The sequence below is a fragment of the Andrena cerasifolii genome, chromosome 2, assembly GCF_050908995.1.
Source record: "Andrena cerasifolii isolate SP2316 chromosome 2, iyAndCera1_principal, whole genome shotgun sequence".
Classification (NCBI taxonomy): Eukaryota; Metazoa; Arthropoda; class Insecta; order Hymenoptera; family Andrenidae; genus Andrena; species Andrena cerasifolii.
Window position 1 is genome coordinate 19,141,795 of NC_135119.1, and position 13,713 is coordinate 19,155,507.

Consider the following 13,713-nt stretch of genomic DNA (forward strand, 5'->3'; position numbering starts at 1 on the left):
AGCCGCTTTAATCGCTGTCGCTGAAAGAGAAATGAGAACCGTGAAACCGAGTCGTGTTCGAATAAACTTATTATGTAAGTAAAGAAACGGTTTAAACGAGTTTCACTGCATCGCGCTTTACGCCGGCAGAAAATGGTGGCAGTCTGTGAAGGCAATTGAAGGAAGACTGTTTAAGATGATTCACCGCGCGTGGAGAATTTAACTAACGAGGGTACTGCACGGCATTCGGGTCAAACATTTCATCAAAATCTTGCTGGCAGTCGGTACCTCGCAGTGGCCAGAATTTTTCATTAAAAACCCATTATCCTAATTACTTTGCTAATTGTAGCACAATGACTAATAACACCTAGTACTCGCACAAAAATTCTAGTTAACACTGGGTCAGGAATCGATCTCAATAAACTTCACCCTGCAACCGCCCCCGGGTCTTTTTTGACCCACTTGTGTCCCACTTCTACGAAAATCCTTCCAGCGCACAATCAGCGAGGAATATAAAGCAGTTGCTGGTGATAATGTTGAACGAATACATCTTGTCTGGTCCCCTCACCGCCACACGACCCTGAGGTTCTTCGACCCCCTACTTTGGACCGCCCGGTACATTAAATTCGGGCCAAATCCGTAATCGGAATGTCGTGCACTCGCGGCATAAGTAGCAAGCTTACTCATTGACCTTGTCTGCCAGCCAGACCATGCCTATCGTCATCTTCAAGCTGAAAAAGCATGCAGAATCGGCCCCTTCAAATTTCTCTGCGCGGATGCTGCAGACAGTACAGATTACAAGCCATTCGATTCTTTCTACTTCTGTATGCCTTCAGCGTCGATTTAAAAAGTCCACCCTAAAGTCGCATATCCCAGCTGAATTTATAGAGAAGAATAGGCAACGTTCAGACGATTATAAGAATTTTATTCCACAATTTTGTTTCTGTTTTGTTGAGTAAGGAATCGCCTCCCGCATGCTCGTGCCGCCCCTTTGGCTGCCACCCTGTATAAACGTGGAATAAAAGCAGACCGAGCGTATCGTTCAATCAGCCAGATCAACCTCTTAGACTTCACTGAAAGCCCCGTATAATGAGTGAGAGGCTGGACGGCGCAGTTGAGCTAGCAGCGAATCAGATATACGGGTTTCGAAGAAAAAATCGGAAGTCAACCCATCCTTTCAGCTGCACGTACAAGGGACTTCCTCTTTAACCGTCCGGCAGAAGTGGTAGAGTAGGCTTTCAATTATAAAAGCGCTATCAATTATCTCGTTTGTGTAACAAGCTTACGTCTGCTTGCTCGTGGACGCCCTGACCTACGAATCTACGAGCGGAGTGGGCGCAAAAGTGGCCAGCACTTTTGCGTGTCCCTTTGTTCTCCATTTATCTCCAGCTAGATTTCGGATTCCACGAGTACAACGTAACGCAGACACGTTTTCTTAGAACGGATAGAGCAAACGTAGGTAATATGTAACACCTGATTTCAAAAGCTTACTAAATGTATGGGAATTTGTGTTTCTTTTTATGGGGTTATACGTAGTTAGGCGGCCGAAACGAGGCCAATGTTCGCGTGGCACGAAAAAATTAGGATTTCAACTTTAAATAGCCGGCATTTTGTTTTAAATTAATATTTCGGAAATTCCCTCCGCCAATCAGAGGATACGTTAATATATTAACAAAATCTTTTTTGTATTTTGATTTTAGATAATCTGGTTCCGAATGGCAGTGCTCGCCGCAAAAGGAAATTTTTTAAAAGGCTTCTTGGATGTGGGTTGTTACTTTATTATTAACGTAAATATTTTTGTACAAAAAAATTATCAAATGTTCTTTAAATGTTGCTCTTTTAAGTGCAAAAAGTTCTGTAAGAATATATGCTTCCGCTTTTTCAAAAAAAATTCACAAACATTCGCCTCTTTTCGGCTGCCTGGCTAGGTATAACCCCTTAATAAAACTGACGTGAGGGGGCGTAGGATCTAATGCATAATCATATTTCTACGGCCAAATGTAAAAGAATTCAGATGTTTTGAAATTATACTAAAAAAAAACAAAATGAAAATCGACAGCTCGAAAAAATGGTATTTAATATGGAACACCTGGGAAATTTGTAAAGAAACTGAAGAAACTTGATTGTTGTTACTAAAACTGAAGATATATTAAGTAGAGGATACAAATAAACAAATAAATACGTTTCCTACACGTTGGGCAAGCGAATAATACGTGCGAAGCCCCTACTGTTTCTAGGGAACTACATAATATACACGATTTTCTGCAGAGTTCGTCATTTCTTTATCGAAACTTTACGATGCTCCATATTACCTACCTTTCCCCTACATTTGAATGACCTACGAGTAGACTTGTGCACAGTACTGGAAATATTTATTGCATCGAGAGAATGACTCGTAGTCGAGTTCTTTGGCCGAGACAGTGAGCTACACATTTTTGCAACATTATCCTAGTACTATTAATAATTGATGTATAAGTGATTACGAGTTTCTTCGAGTGATGCAATATCCCAGCAGGTACCCAGAAATGTTCGCAATCGATCATCCGCAGCGTTCGTTCAAAACAGAATAACATATTCCCCGAATGCTGGAAATTTGTTTCGAACATGCTGGTTTCATATTTCTTGGAAAGTGTATTTCCACTGGAGAAAGAATACGTCGGAGGAGCGGTATGGTGAACATTTCCTGCATTACCTATGCCTGCTTGAAGACGTTGACGGATAGCAGATGGTTGAAGCTGGGCGAATTATGGGGTCACTGAATTTTTCGAACTCGCCGGGCACCTTCTGAATATGTTTCGATAGACTGCATGAATTATTCAAGTTCCTCGACTTCCATTATCGAGCAATTGAGAGAATCTATTGCTATTGTGTAAGTTACCATTTGCTTCTCTAACGGTAGGCACCAACAGTCGGTCGATATTTAATATTACAAGGTAATACGTTACTTTTTCATTGCAAAATAAACTCACGATTTTATTGAGTCAGTAAATCCTTTTCGCACCAGACACATCTACGGCTCATAGCCGGTATTTTAAATACCTTCATCTGCCAGAGGCAATGTAAGTTTGCCGAAGCTCCAGGCACAGGATCCATTTCGCCCCGTAATTTTATTAGATGCTCATTGCGATTTAAAATTCTCATCTTCAAGGCCTAATATCGTTGACCTACACGCGCTTACTTTGATATTTAAGATAGAAGAGATAGAAGCCAGAAATTGAGGGAATCTCACTGAAATATTAGTGGCCAGCCAGAAAAATGTCCCGTGCGAAAAGGGCCTTACTTCTCCCTGGAACGAGCATCAGGGGGAACCGCGCTGAGCGCGAGAGTATCGACGAACGAGTGCAACTCGTCTTATTTGGGTCATTGTATTTTTTGGCAAGCAAGCCGAGGCAAACATCGGGCCTTCTATACGTGTATATAAGCTTGCACTGTTCTCTTGCCCGCTGGATCTGGCAATCGCTCGGAAACGATCGTTCCGCGCTGCCTCCTGCTTTACGCTCCTTTAAACCCGCCTCCCGCTGCCAATCCTCCTTCGAATTTGTCGGTAAATTTCTATAATTGAACCTTGCTGCCATAGAGCGAACGCGACCGACGCTGATTCCCCGCCGACGAGGGTTCCTCGGTACAGAAAACTTTATTTCCGCCGTAAAATTTCATTGTCATTTTCTAGGTGTTTAACAGGAAGGCTTTACGAGACCCTCCAACTGGAACGGACGTTCCAGCCGATGACGTATTCTCGATCCGAAGCAGCTTCTAACCCTCAGATTTCTGGGTAACTTGAATCCGTCGGCGTTAGGTGATGCGTGTGCGTGGAAGAGGGAAGGGAATCGAGGGAAATGGAAAGAAATCGAAGGAAATCGTAGTTTTTGTTGCTGAAATTTTTAGATAACGTGAATCCATCCGTGGTGTGTAAAATATGTGTGTGGAAAAAAGAAATAAATCGAAGGAAAACGAGGGAAATCGTAGTTTTAGTTTCTCAAATTTCTAGATATCTCGAATTGGTCGGTGTTACGTAAAAAATGTGTATGGAAAATAGAAAGAAATCGAAGGAAATCGAAGGAAATCGAAAGAAATCGAAAGAAATCGAAAGAAATCGAAAGAAATCGAAAGAAATCGAAAGAAATCGAAAGAAATCGAAAGAAATCGAAAGAAATCGAAAGCAATCGAAGGAAATCGTAGCTTTTCTTCTTCAAATTTCTAGATAACTCGAATCGGTCGGTGTTGCGTAAAAGGTGTGTATGGAAATTAGAAGGAAATCGAAGGAAAACGAGGGGAATCGTAGTTTTAGTTTCTCAAATTTCTAGATATCTCGAATTGGTCGGTGTTACGTAAAAAATGTGTATGGAAAATAGAAAGAAATCAAAGGAAATCGAAGGAAATCGAAAGAAATCGAAAGAAATCGAAAGAAATCGAAGGAAATCGAAGGAAATCGTAGCTTTTCTTCTTCAAATTTCTAGATAACTCGAATCGGTCGGTGTTACGTAAAAGGTGTGTATGGAAATTAGAAGGAAATCGAAGGAAAACGAGGGAAATCGTAGTTTTAGTTTCTCAAATTTCTAGATATCACGAATTGGTCGGTGTTACGTAAAAGATGTGTATGGAAAATAGAAAGAAATCAAAGGAAATCGAAAGAAATCGAAAAAGCAATCGAAGGAAATAGTAGCTTTTCTTCTTCAAATTTCTAGATAACACGAATTCATAGGTGTTATGTAAAAGGTGTGTGTGGAAAATAGAAAGAAATCGAAGGAAATTGAAAGCAACCGTAGGAAATAGTAGCTTTTCTTCTTCAAATTTCTAGATAACACGAATTCATAGGTGTTACGTAAAAGGTGTGTATGGAAATTAGAAGGAAATCTAAGGAAAACGAGGGAAATCGTAGCTATAGCTTCTCAAATTTCTAGATACCGAGTGTCCATCCTCGTAATACATATAACGCGCACGAGCGTGGAATAGAAGGAAGTCTTCGTTGGGTACGTATCCCATTGACGAGGAAGCGCGAGCGATGTTTAATAGCGCATCGCGATCGATAAACAGCAAGGGATTTGCAACGGGCGAAACTGTTGGGGCAGCTGCAGTTTCTCCCGTTAGTGGGTCGACGAACTTTTTGGCAACATTAAGCAAACATTACGAATGCTGCGGGTACTCTACTTCCACGATACACCGTTTATTCGTCCCGATAAATCCCGATGGAAACCAAACGGTGTTCCAGAAACGAGGAGCACGGTAGTCGCGGCAACGTATCCCGTGTCTTTCGCTTTATTTTCCTAGCTTCCTCGATATACAATCTCGACTTATTATTTCACAGCGGCTCGAATAAAGATCCCAGATGGAAAACCTTGCGCGCGCTTGATTTCTTCAACTTAAGACACTATTCATAAGTCGAATAAAGAATCCAACCCCGCTGCTCCCCTCGGAGCGATCTCTCTTTATCTGCGGAACAACGGAAGCAACTTTCCTGACGGTTCCTGACTTTATCCTATTGTTATATTTCGCAGCTTTGTGTGCACGAGGCAAATGAAAAGCATTCCAGGTCAAGTGGACACAAAGAGAACTCGGTGGGGGTGAAAATATTTAAAGATCCGCAGGAATGGTTGCAGTGCTTCGATATTGGGGACTAAAGGGAAGAATGGAATCAGTACAGAAACTATAAACGAAGGGGTTGGGAAATAGTGTCACAGGGAACACTTGTTGGAGAAGGGATAGGAATCGATGCACGAGGTCACCGAATTCATTCGGACACACGGTTGGAAAATTCATCATCGACATCAACATTATAGAATTTGGTAGCAATTATACTGCAAGGCAGATTCAGTCGTCGGAAGGTAGAAAGTCTCCGTCGAAGAGCTATTGAAAATTTCGCACGCTTCTCGAGGGCGACAAAATTGGAGAGCTAGGAGGAAATCGATTCGAGGCACAATGGGCACCATTCTCCTCAAATACAAAGCAGGCTCTACGATTGCAAAATGCAATAGAATGGTACACGCGTAAGGATCGTTAGAAACTTGATAAATCAAACAAAGACAGGCCCGTGAAGTGTTCAGTCAAGGAGCTAAGTCTAACAACGAATTCAAGCTACGATAAAGGCTGGTACTGAAATTCTCCGACTTCTCTACTTAATTCTTCGCCAAGAAACTTAATCAAGATTTACTTAAGAGCACCGCGGAAGCTACTGTGCCTTTGCAATGCGACTACAGCGGTGAAGACAGCTTAACGAAAAACCCTCCTCCCTTAACCGTCCCTTAAAATGATAATTCATGCGCGAATATGCAAAGAAACTCAGCACTGCGTTCGATTGCCTACGAATCAAGATACCCTGGAGGCAAAACCACGGTAAGGCCGCGTTGCGCAGGACGAGTCCATTAAACAGGATCACGCCTGCGTGATCAAAACGCTAAAGGCAACGAAAAAACAAACAAACAAATATAAAAATCCAATGAAACAATTACCCCAAACTCTCAACTAAAAGAGTGCGAAAAGATTACTGGAATGCAACGAAGCATCGCAAGACAGCATCGTCGGAGCAATCGGGGTTCCGTCAAATGAGGTAACTTTGGCCACGGAACTAGATTTTAGAAGAAAAATACTTGAGCGTCTATTGCGCAGCAGGTATTATCCTCAACGGGCAGCTTTAATTGCCTGCTTGACGATGCAGCTTGTCCGAGAATAATACCTGCTGTACAATGGATGCTGCATGAATTCTTCTTGAGATCTAATTGCGCGAGTCAGCCCAGTTGGCGGCACTCGTCCGAGAATCATTTAAATAAAGGAGCGAGGAAAGAGGAGATTAATAAACGACAATGAATTCAGAGACACTACCTGAACGCTTCCCAAGAAAATTTCGATAAAACGATACGAGATCCGCAAACACATCAGATGTCCCTGGCTGATCTAGCTTGTCCAATTATCCATGAGAGCGATGACAGAGTGTGGCGAGCGGTTCCTCGGGGGGGGGGCACGCGCGATAATCCGCTCAGAGGCACGGTCGTGCCTTTTCTCGGATGCTTGGACCGCGAATGACGGAGCGTAATGTGCAGGAGGTCGGTGCCGGGCCAGGGTGTAGCAGCGTGTCGTCCGGAACAACTACCTCGAGACGGCTGGAACAGCTGGCACAGCTGGCGAGGACGCGACGCATAGCGTCGCGGGCCAGGGCGGCCGTGGACGGGGGTGCTCTCCGGGAGAGGCGCGAGCACGACGAGCGCGTAGCGATGGGACGCGGTGACGACGCGGCGGCCGATCGGCGACGAGGAAGGCCCGTCGATGACGCCTCTGACCGCGACGGGACGCCACGATTCCATGGTCCTCGGCGGTACGAATCCACAGGCGCTCTCCTCGCCAACCCCCCCGCGGAACCCACGGGGTCGGGGGGAGAACTGGGTCACGGAGTCACCAGCCAGCCTCCTCTCCTAGGATACGCCGCGCGCGCGACCCTGCACCCACCCGCGTCATCGCGCAGCGGCCCACCCTCCGCTCGCCCCCCTGATAACACCTTCGATGCGCGCAGCGGGCGCCGAGACGCTTCCAATCGCTCCCGAACGTCGCGTAAAGTGCGGATCGCTTCGAAGAGTGCATCTGGGGGCTGAGTATGCTTTACGCAGAACAGCAGGGCTTGGCGAGGGTGGCTTGGAATTTTTAAATTCGCAGGAGTGCGGATTGCAGGGTGGTAATCAATTCCCCGCGTGTGGCAGTTTAAAACAAAGGGGAATTTTATTCAACGATTTTTAGCGACACCGTTAACCCCGGAGGACTTCAATGGGAAGGTTAAGAATTCTGTCGAATTAATTCTGTTCGGCAGCGGAGCCGTCTTTTGTGGATAATGGAGGAATACAGTTTAAGTAATAACTGCTGCATACATATTTAACCAGGCTCTGTTGTAAATAAATTTGAATAACTAAAAAGCATTCGTCGCTTTTGAAGGAAGCACTGATTACCATAGAATTATAGTTCTTTGGAACGTTAACTGTAATAATGAAGTATTACCTTGCAGAATCAGAGAGGCAAAGAGGGGACGGAAGAACAAAAGATATAGGCGTACATTGTATCGTTAATGCTAAAAGGCGACTGTCTTCCGGCTTTTGATGCGGCGGCACAATGACGCCCGATGGAAATAATAGTTTCCAGCAAAAACTAGGCCGTTCAAGTAACACATCCAATCAAGCAATAATAATGGCAACCTTGGGGAAGAAACTAGGGCGGAGCCGACGGCGAACAGGGGATTCGGGATACGAAAATTGGGACTCCGATACGATATCGCGTTGGGGGGGTGAAACCAGCAGCACAGTCGAGCCTCTTTCCGCACCGTTGCCTTCGCAATGGACGAATCGTTTCCTTCGGAACCGAGCAGAAAGAATTTCCCTCTCTTTTCACAAACAAATTTCCGCGGCTGGGGTATGGTAAAAAGGTTTCACGAGCTAGTTGGATGCGGCGAACGGTAGGGATGGGCGATGTTGAGAAAGTATCGATGTTAACGTCCACAGCTAAATATCGATAACCGATAATCATCGAACTGACATCATCGATTTTCGACAACATCGACGATTTTACAACAAAGCATAGAATAATAATAATAATATGTTTATTAACGGAAGCCCTTTGATACATGAGTGAGAAAGAGAACAAAAATAATAAAGTGAGCAGAACGAAGCGAACATAAGTAACGTTGAATAGAGGACGCCTGAAAGAAAAAAATCACAGCAACAGTCAGCTGTTGACCAGCAGATTGTATATAAATAACGGATCGGAAATAGTCCTGCGAATAAAATGAACAAAACAGAACAATAAATTAAGATTAATATTTAAGAAATGTTAAAACAGTTATTGGCTCCATATTCATTAGTCGTATTGAAACGGTAATTTTTAAAAAAGATTCAAAATTTACATGATTATAGTACAATTAAATAAAAAGAAGAAGTATTATTATGTATGTTACATTGTATAGTTATATTTTAAGTTTCTTGTGATTTGAACTTTAATTGGTGTATTCAAATTCAATTTCATTATTAAACTTATTTAATGAAATTGGAATTAAAAATGAAATCTGATTGAATTAATCGGATAAAGCAGCAAGAGAAAAACATTTAAAAAAGAGAAAATCAGTAACAAGGAGAATAATATTCAAAATAAAAGAGCGAAACCAATAATTATAAGCAATGAAAGATGCCCAAAGAACGTAGACCTTGTCAGATATAATAACTGATAAAGTATAAGATGTATAAGAATAAATATATTTATTTATGTTTAATAAACACATACATACATAAGATATATCCATTTTTATTGAATAATCTTAAACCAATTTCTATCATCAAATCATATAACATTTCCTTTTAGATTATATTATGTGTCAAATAGCGGCCAATTACTGTCGAACCGATCGGACAACTACTGTCATGACCATGTCAATAACCATATTTCTTCGTAGTCAACACATTTTTCGTATATTTTTATACATTCTTGTTTTTTTTCATAAACTCTATTTAATTTTAGATTATTAGGGGTTGTTCGTACCTATTTATATTGATTTCCACTTCAAATTTACTAAATTCACATTTATAACTCGATATTTATGTGACACTCTTACTTAAGTTGCCAACCATTTTACTGTTTACCCTACGGCTTTTAATTCTACATATATCAGAATATGTATATTGACCAGATAGCACGCAGCGTCTATAAGCCGTCTTTAAGACGTCTGCAGACGTCTTGAAAGTCTGAAAGACGTCTTAAAGACGGCTTATAGACGTCGTATGCTATCTAGATTGGGCACGTGCTGCGGTTTTGAGTTGAGTAGCGTTCGTAAATTAGCTTAAAAAAAGCGAATATTATCTTCGGTAGTTCACTATCGATGTTTGATCCCCCATAATCGATATTTCGTAAACATCGATGAACATCGCCTATCCCTAGCGAACGGAGGATAGTTAGAGGCAGTAGAAAGAAATATCTCGGGGTCACTGAATCGTTTTAACCCACTAATCCCCAGATCCCCTAAATTTCCATACACATGGAGGGGCCATTTCTATTATTACGGATCCTGGAAATACCTTATCACGGAATCAGCAAGTTTTCTATTGATCGCACAGTAGTCCCCCAGAAACTTATCAAATTAAATAGAAACCCTCCCAGGAATACTTAAATAACCTTGCAGAAATCCAAATATTCAGGTTCGTGACATGATTTTGGCTTGAATTCCACAAAATTTCCGTTCCTGGACCTGGATGCGCACTTTTCCTCGCACCGCTAACATTCTCGCGTACACGTCTACGTACAGGAGCTATAAATACAGAATTTTCATCCCCGTTTTCTGTTTTCCAGAGAAATCAGTGATCACAGCCCGGTGCGCTCCGGTACGCAGAGTCGTGGGCCAAAAACTGCGGCATCCAATCCGCGAGAGTTGCGTGGGAAGGTAGCCCAACCGCGCCCATGCTCGTTAGAACGACGGGAAAACTATACGACGACGCATCTCGCTTTCCCGGCATTTTTCGTCGCTGCTCTGCACTCGAATCAATAATCCTGAACAAGGACTAGCCTTCCTTTGAGCGCAGGAATTCAAAGGCCACCCCTTTTGTCTGCATTCCGATCCGTCGAAAGACTCCCGGCTTCTTTCAGCACTTCCTCTTTATAACGTACATCCTCGGAATAAATGCATCTTGATTAAAGTGAGCCGCGCTTGTACCTTAAACGATCCCTTCTTCCTCGAATGAAAGCGTGCAAGGGCGGGCGAGTATATTTAAGCCCGAAGGTACAAGTGAACCATGCATCTCGGCTTTTCCGTTCGATAAGAGTCGCGACTCGTACGAAATGTTCCTTGAGCAAGTCTGAGACTTCGCGGGGCAATAAAAGGAGCGGGAGCTTCGTTTCTTTCCAAGCTTTCATTAAAAATGCAATCAGCCCGAAATGGCCCGCATTAACGTGCTTCACGACCGGCAACAATCAAGATCCCAGGGAACTGAAGCAACTTTCTTACCCGGCCAATAACTGTGGGTCAAGCTTCATCGCTCTTTGCTTATCGGCCCGGGTTCTTGTTTGCTCATACTGATTAGGCTCGGTTTAGGTGAAGTTTAGTCGCGCAGCTTTCCTTGAACTCCGGCCCCGGTGCAAGAGGGAGCTGTAATTTCTGCCGCGATATTCGCAACCCTGGCTACGCTCCCCATCCCTCTGCCCCAAAACGTTCCATCAGCGACTGTGCATCTCGGATCTTCCTTTTTTTTTCCCCAGCATTCTGCCAGAACAGTTTTGATTTACAGTGGCCCACCGAAAACCGTTCTGCTCGCCCGCAACCATCTGCTGATCGACCAAGAAAAAGTTCTATTTCTGGCGCCAACATAAAATTTCGCACGCCATTATTTACGTCTGCTCTCTCCTTGCCGATCGCCGCCGCGGATGATTGGGATACCCTGTCAAGCGTGGAAACCCATCCCGCAATATTTTACTGACCGCTACTAACGGCGGGCAGAATAATCGCGTGCGCGCATTCGACTCTGACAATGCCCGGCCTCGCTGTAAAACCCAGCAGCCTCCCTGTCGGCTTCTTCATCCGTTGAAAACGAGGGTCGATGATCGATCGATCTAGCACCAGATACGGCGCGGGAAAGTACAGTAACAAATACTTTCTCTTCACTAATCCCTAAAAAGAGGTTGGAACGCTGGGATGTCTGCCTCTTTCGCGAAGAGACATGAAACGATGGTCGATTCCCTCGAAAATTAATCTTTCCTGGCTAATCAGTGTGGGGTCAACTCACAAACCAATCATAAATATAAAAAAAATACAAAAATTAGTATCCCAAAAGTAATTTAATGTAATAATATTACATCTTTGACCACAGAAATCAAAATTTAATTTAACGATTTATATAGTGAAATATAATTCAATTCAAAATTAAAAAATTTAAAAGAATTTAAAAGGAATTTAAAGTAACAATATTACATCTTTGACGCCACAAATAAAAATTTGAATTAAATTATTTATATAATGAAATATAATTAAACCCAAAAAATAAAAAAATTGAAAGGAATTTAAAGTAACAATATTACATCTTTGACGCCACAAATAAAAATGTTAATTATACTATTTATATAATGAAATATAATTAAACCCCAAAAAAATAAATTTAAAAGAATTCAAAAGTAATTTAAAGTAACAATATTACATTTTTCACCCCACAAATCAAAATTTTAATTAAGCTATTTAAATAATGAAATATAATTAAACCCAAAAAATAAAAAAATTTAAAAGAATTCAAAAGGAATTTAAAGTAACAATATTACATTTTTCACCCCACAAATCAAAATTTTAATTAAGCTATTTAAATAATGAAATATAATTAAACCCAAAAAAATAAAAAAAATAATTAAAAGAATTCAAAAGTAATTTAAAGTAACTATATTACATTTTTCACCCCACAAATCAAATTTTGAATTAAGCTATTTAAATAACGAAATATAATTAAATTAAAAAGCACAAAATTTAAAGAAATTCAAGAAATGAATAAAATAAATATTACTCCACATGGTATTCCTATCAATCCTAAAAAATATTAGGTAAAAAATGTTTCGTCATTCAGGGTTCCACCACCGTTAACGTGTGAACGATCTGAACACGATTAAGAAGAAACTAGTCCAGCGAACGTCCTGTTGATTATGCGACAACCCGTGCGAGGATGTGCGACAACGCCGAGTGTCTTAGGCGAGCAGCGTAATGGATACGCATAATAATTGGAGGGGGGGAAGAGGCTTAATTAGCATCGTCCGCGTGCAGTTTGGTGGCGACGCGAGAAGTTCGCCAGCGGCTGGCCGTCGAAGTAACAAGTACGACGGAGGCGGCAAGAACCCAGCCGCGACATGTGTAATGTGTATCCGACCCCGTGCAAGCACTGCCCGATGGGGGAAAGAAGCAAAAAAAGCACATCTGCGAAAGAAAACACGCGGTCCTCGAGCAGATGAAGCGCGTTCCACGCCAGCCGCGAGCAGACACACTTTCTGCGCAATTAATTGCGGGACAATTATTCCATATGACCGTCCGTGTCGGTGTGGATTTATCGGCTGCGCGGTTGCAATTAAGATACAATTCGATTCGAGGTCCATTAAGTTCCATGCAAATCTCAATCCTCGCTCATCCTCCTTGCGTAACATTCAGGCGTGTCCGCGGTTCACGCGCAAGTATGCTTCGATCGATGTTCAGTCGCCGTTGGAATGATGCACGACGCTTCTTCGTGATTCGCGTTATCTCGCGCCTCGCTAATGATTCACATCCATTCCGAACGGGGCGTTTTTAAACCGCGGGCATCCGACGGGTTACACCGCGGCGGATTCGCGACGCTAAAACAGTCTGGCTTGTAATTAATCGCCTGGTCCGGGAGTCTCAATGATTTTAGATAAGTTTCGCTGTCTCGGTGAATAATTACGTAGACGCGTAGCTAGCTAAAACCGACTGCGGCGGATAAAGTACACTTTGCGACAGATTAATGGTGACTATGTACGGAGCAACATGTGCGCTCAGCACTTTTTACGTCCTTTCTTAACGAGCCGAATATTTTTCGCCTTATCCTACTTTTTCTTTTCTCTATAGATATAACTATATCGCTTTAATCGATTGAGTATTACTAAGCCCCCATCCCATACCGAACAAAGTCGTTCGATGTGATCGAAGCATCACTTAACTCGAATCACTTTCCAGATTTAATAAGCTGAGTGGCGTCGGCGTGTTCTCGCGCCGGGGGACTTGCGCTCCGCGCACGATTC

The 13,713-nt window shown here is 42.5% G+C and overlaps 1 protein-coding gene across 12 annotated transcripts in view; it reads right to left on the reverse strand.

Annotated features, from left to right (window-relative positions):
• The window catches only part of Cdgapr (GTPase-activating protein CdGAPr), a 35,668-nt gene that overhangs the window by 12,966 nt on the left and 8,989 nt on the right, over nucleotides 1-13,713 (reverse strand). The window lies entirely within an intron of this gene.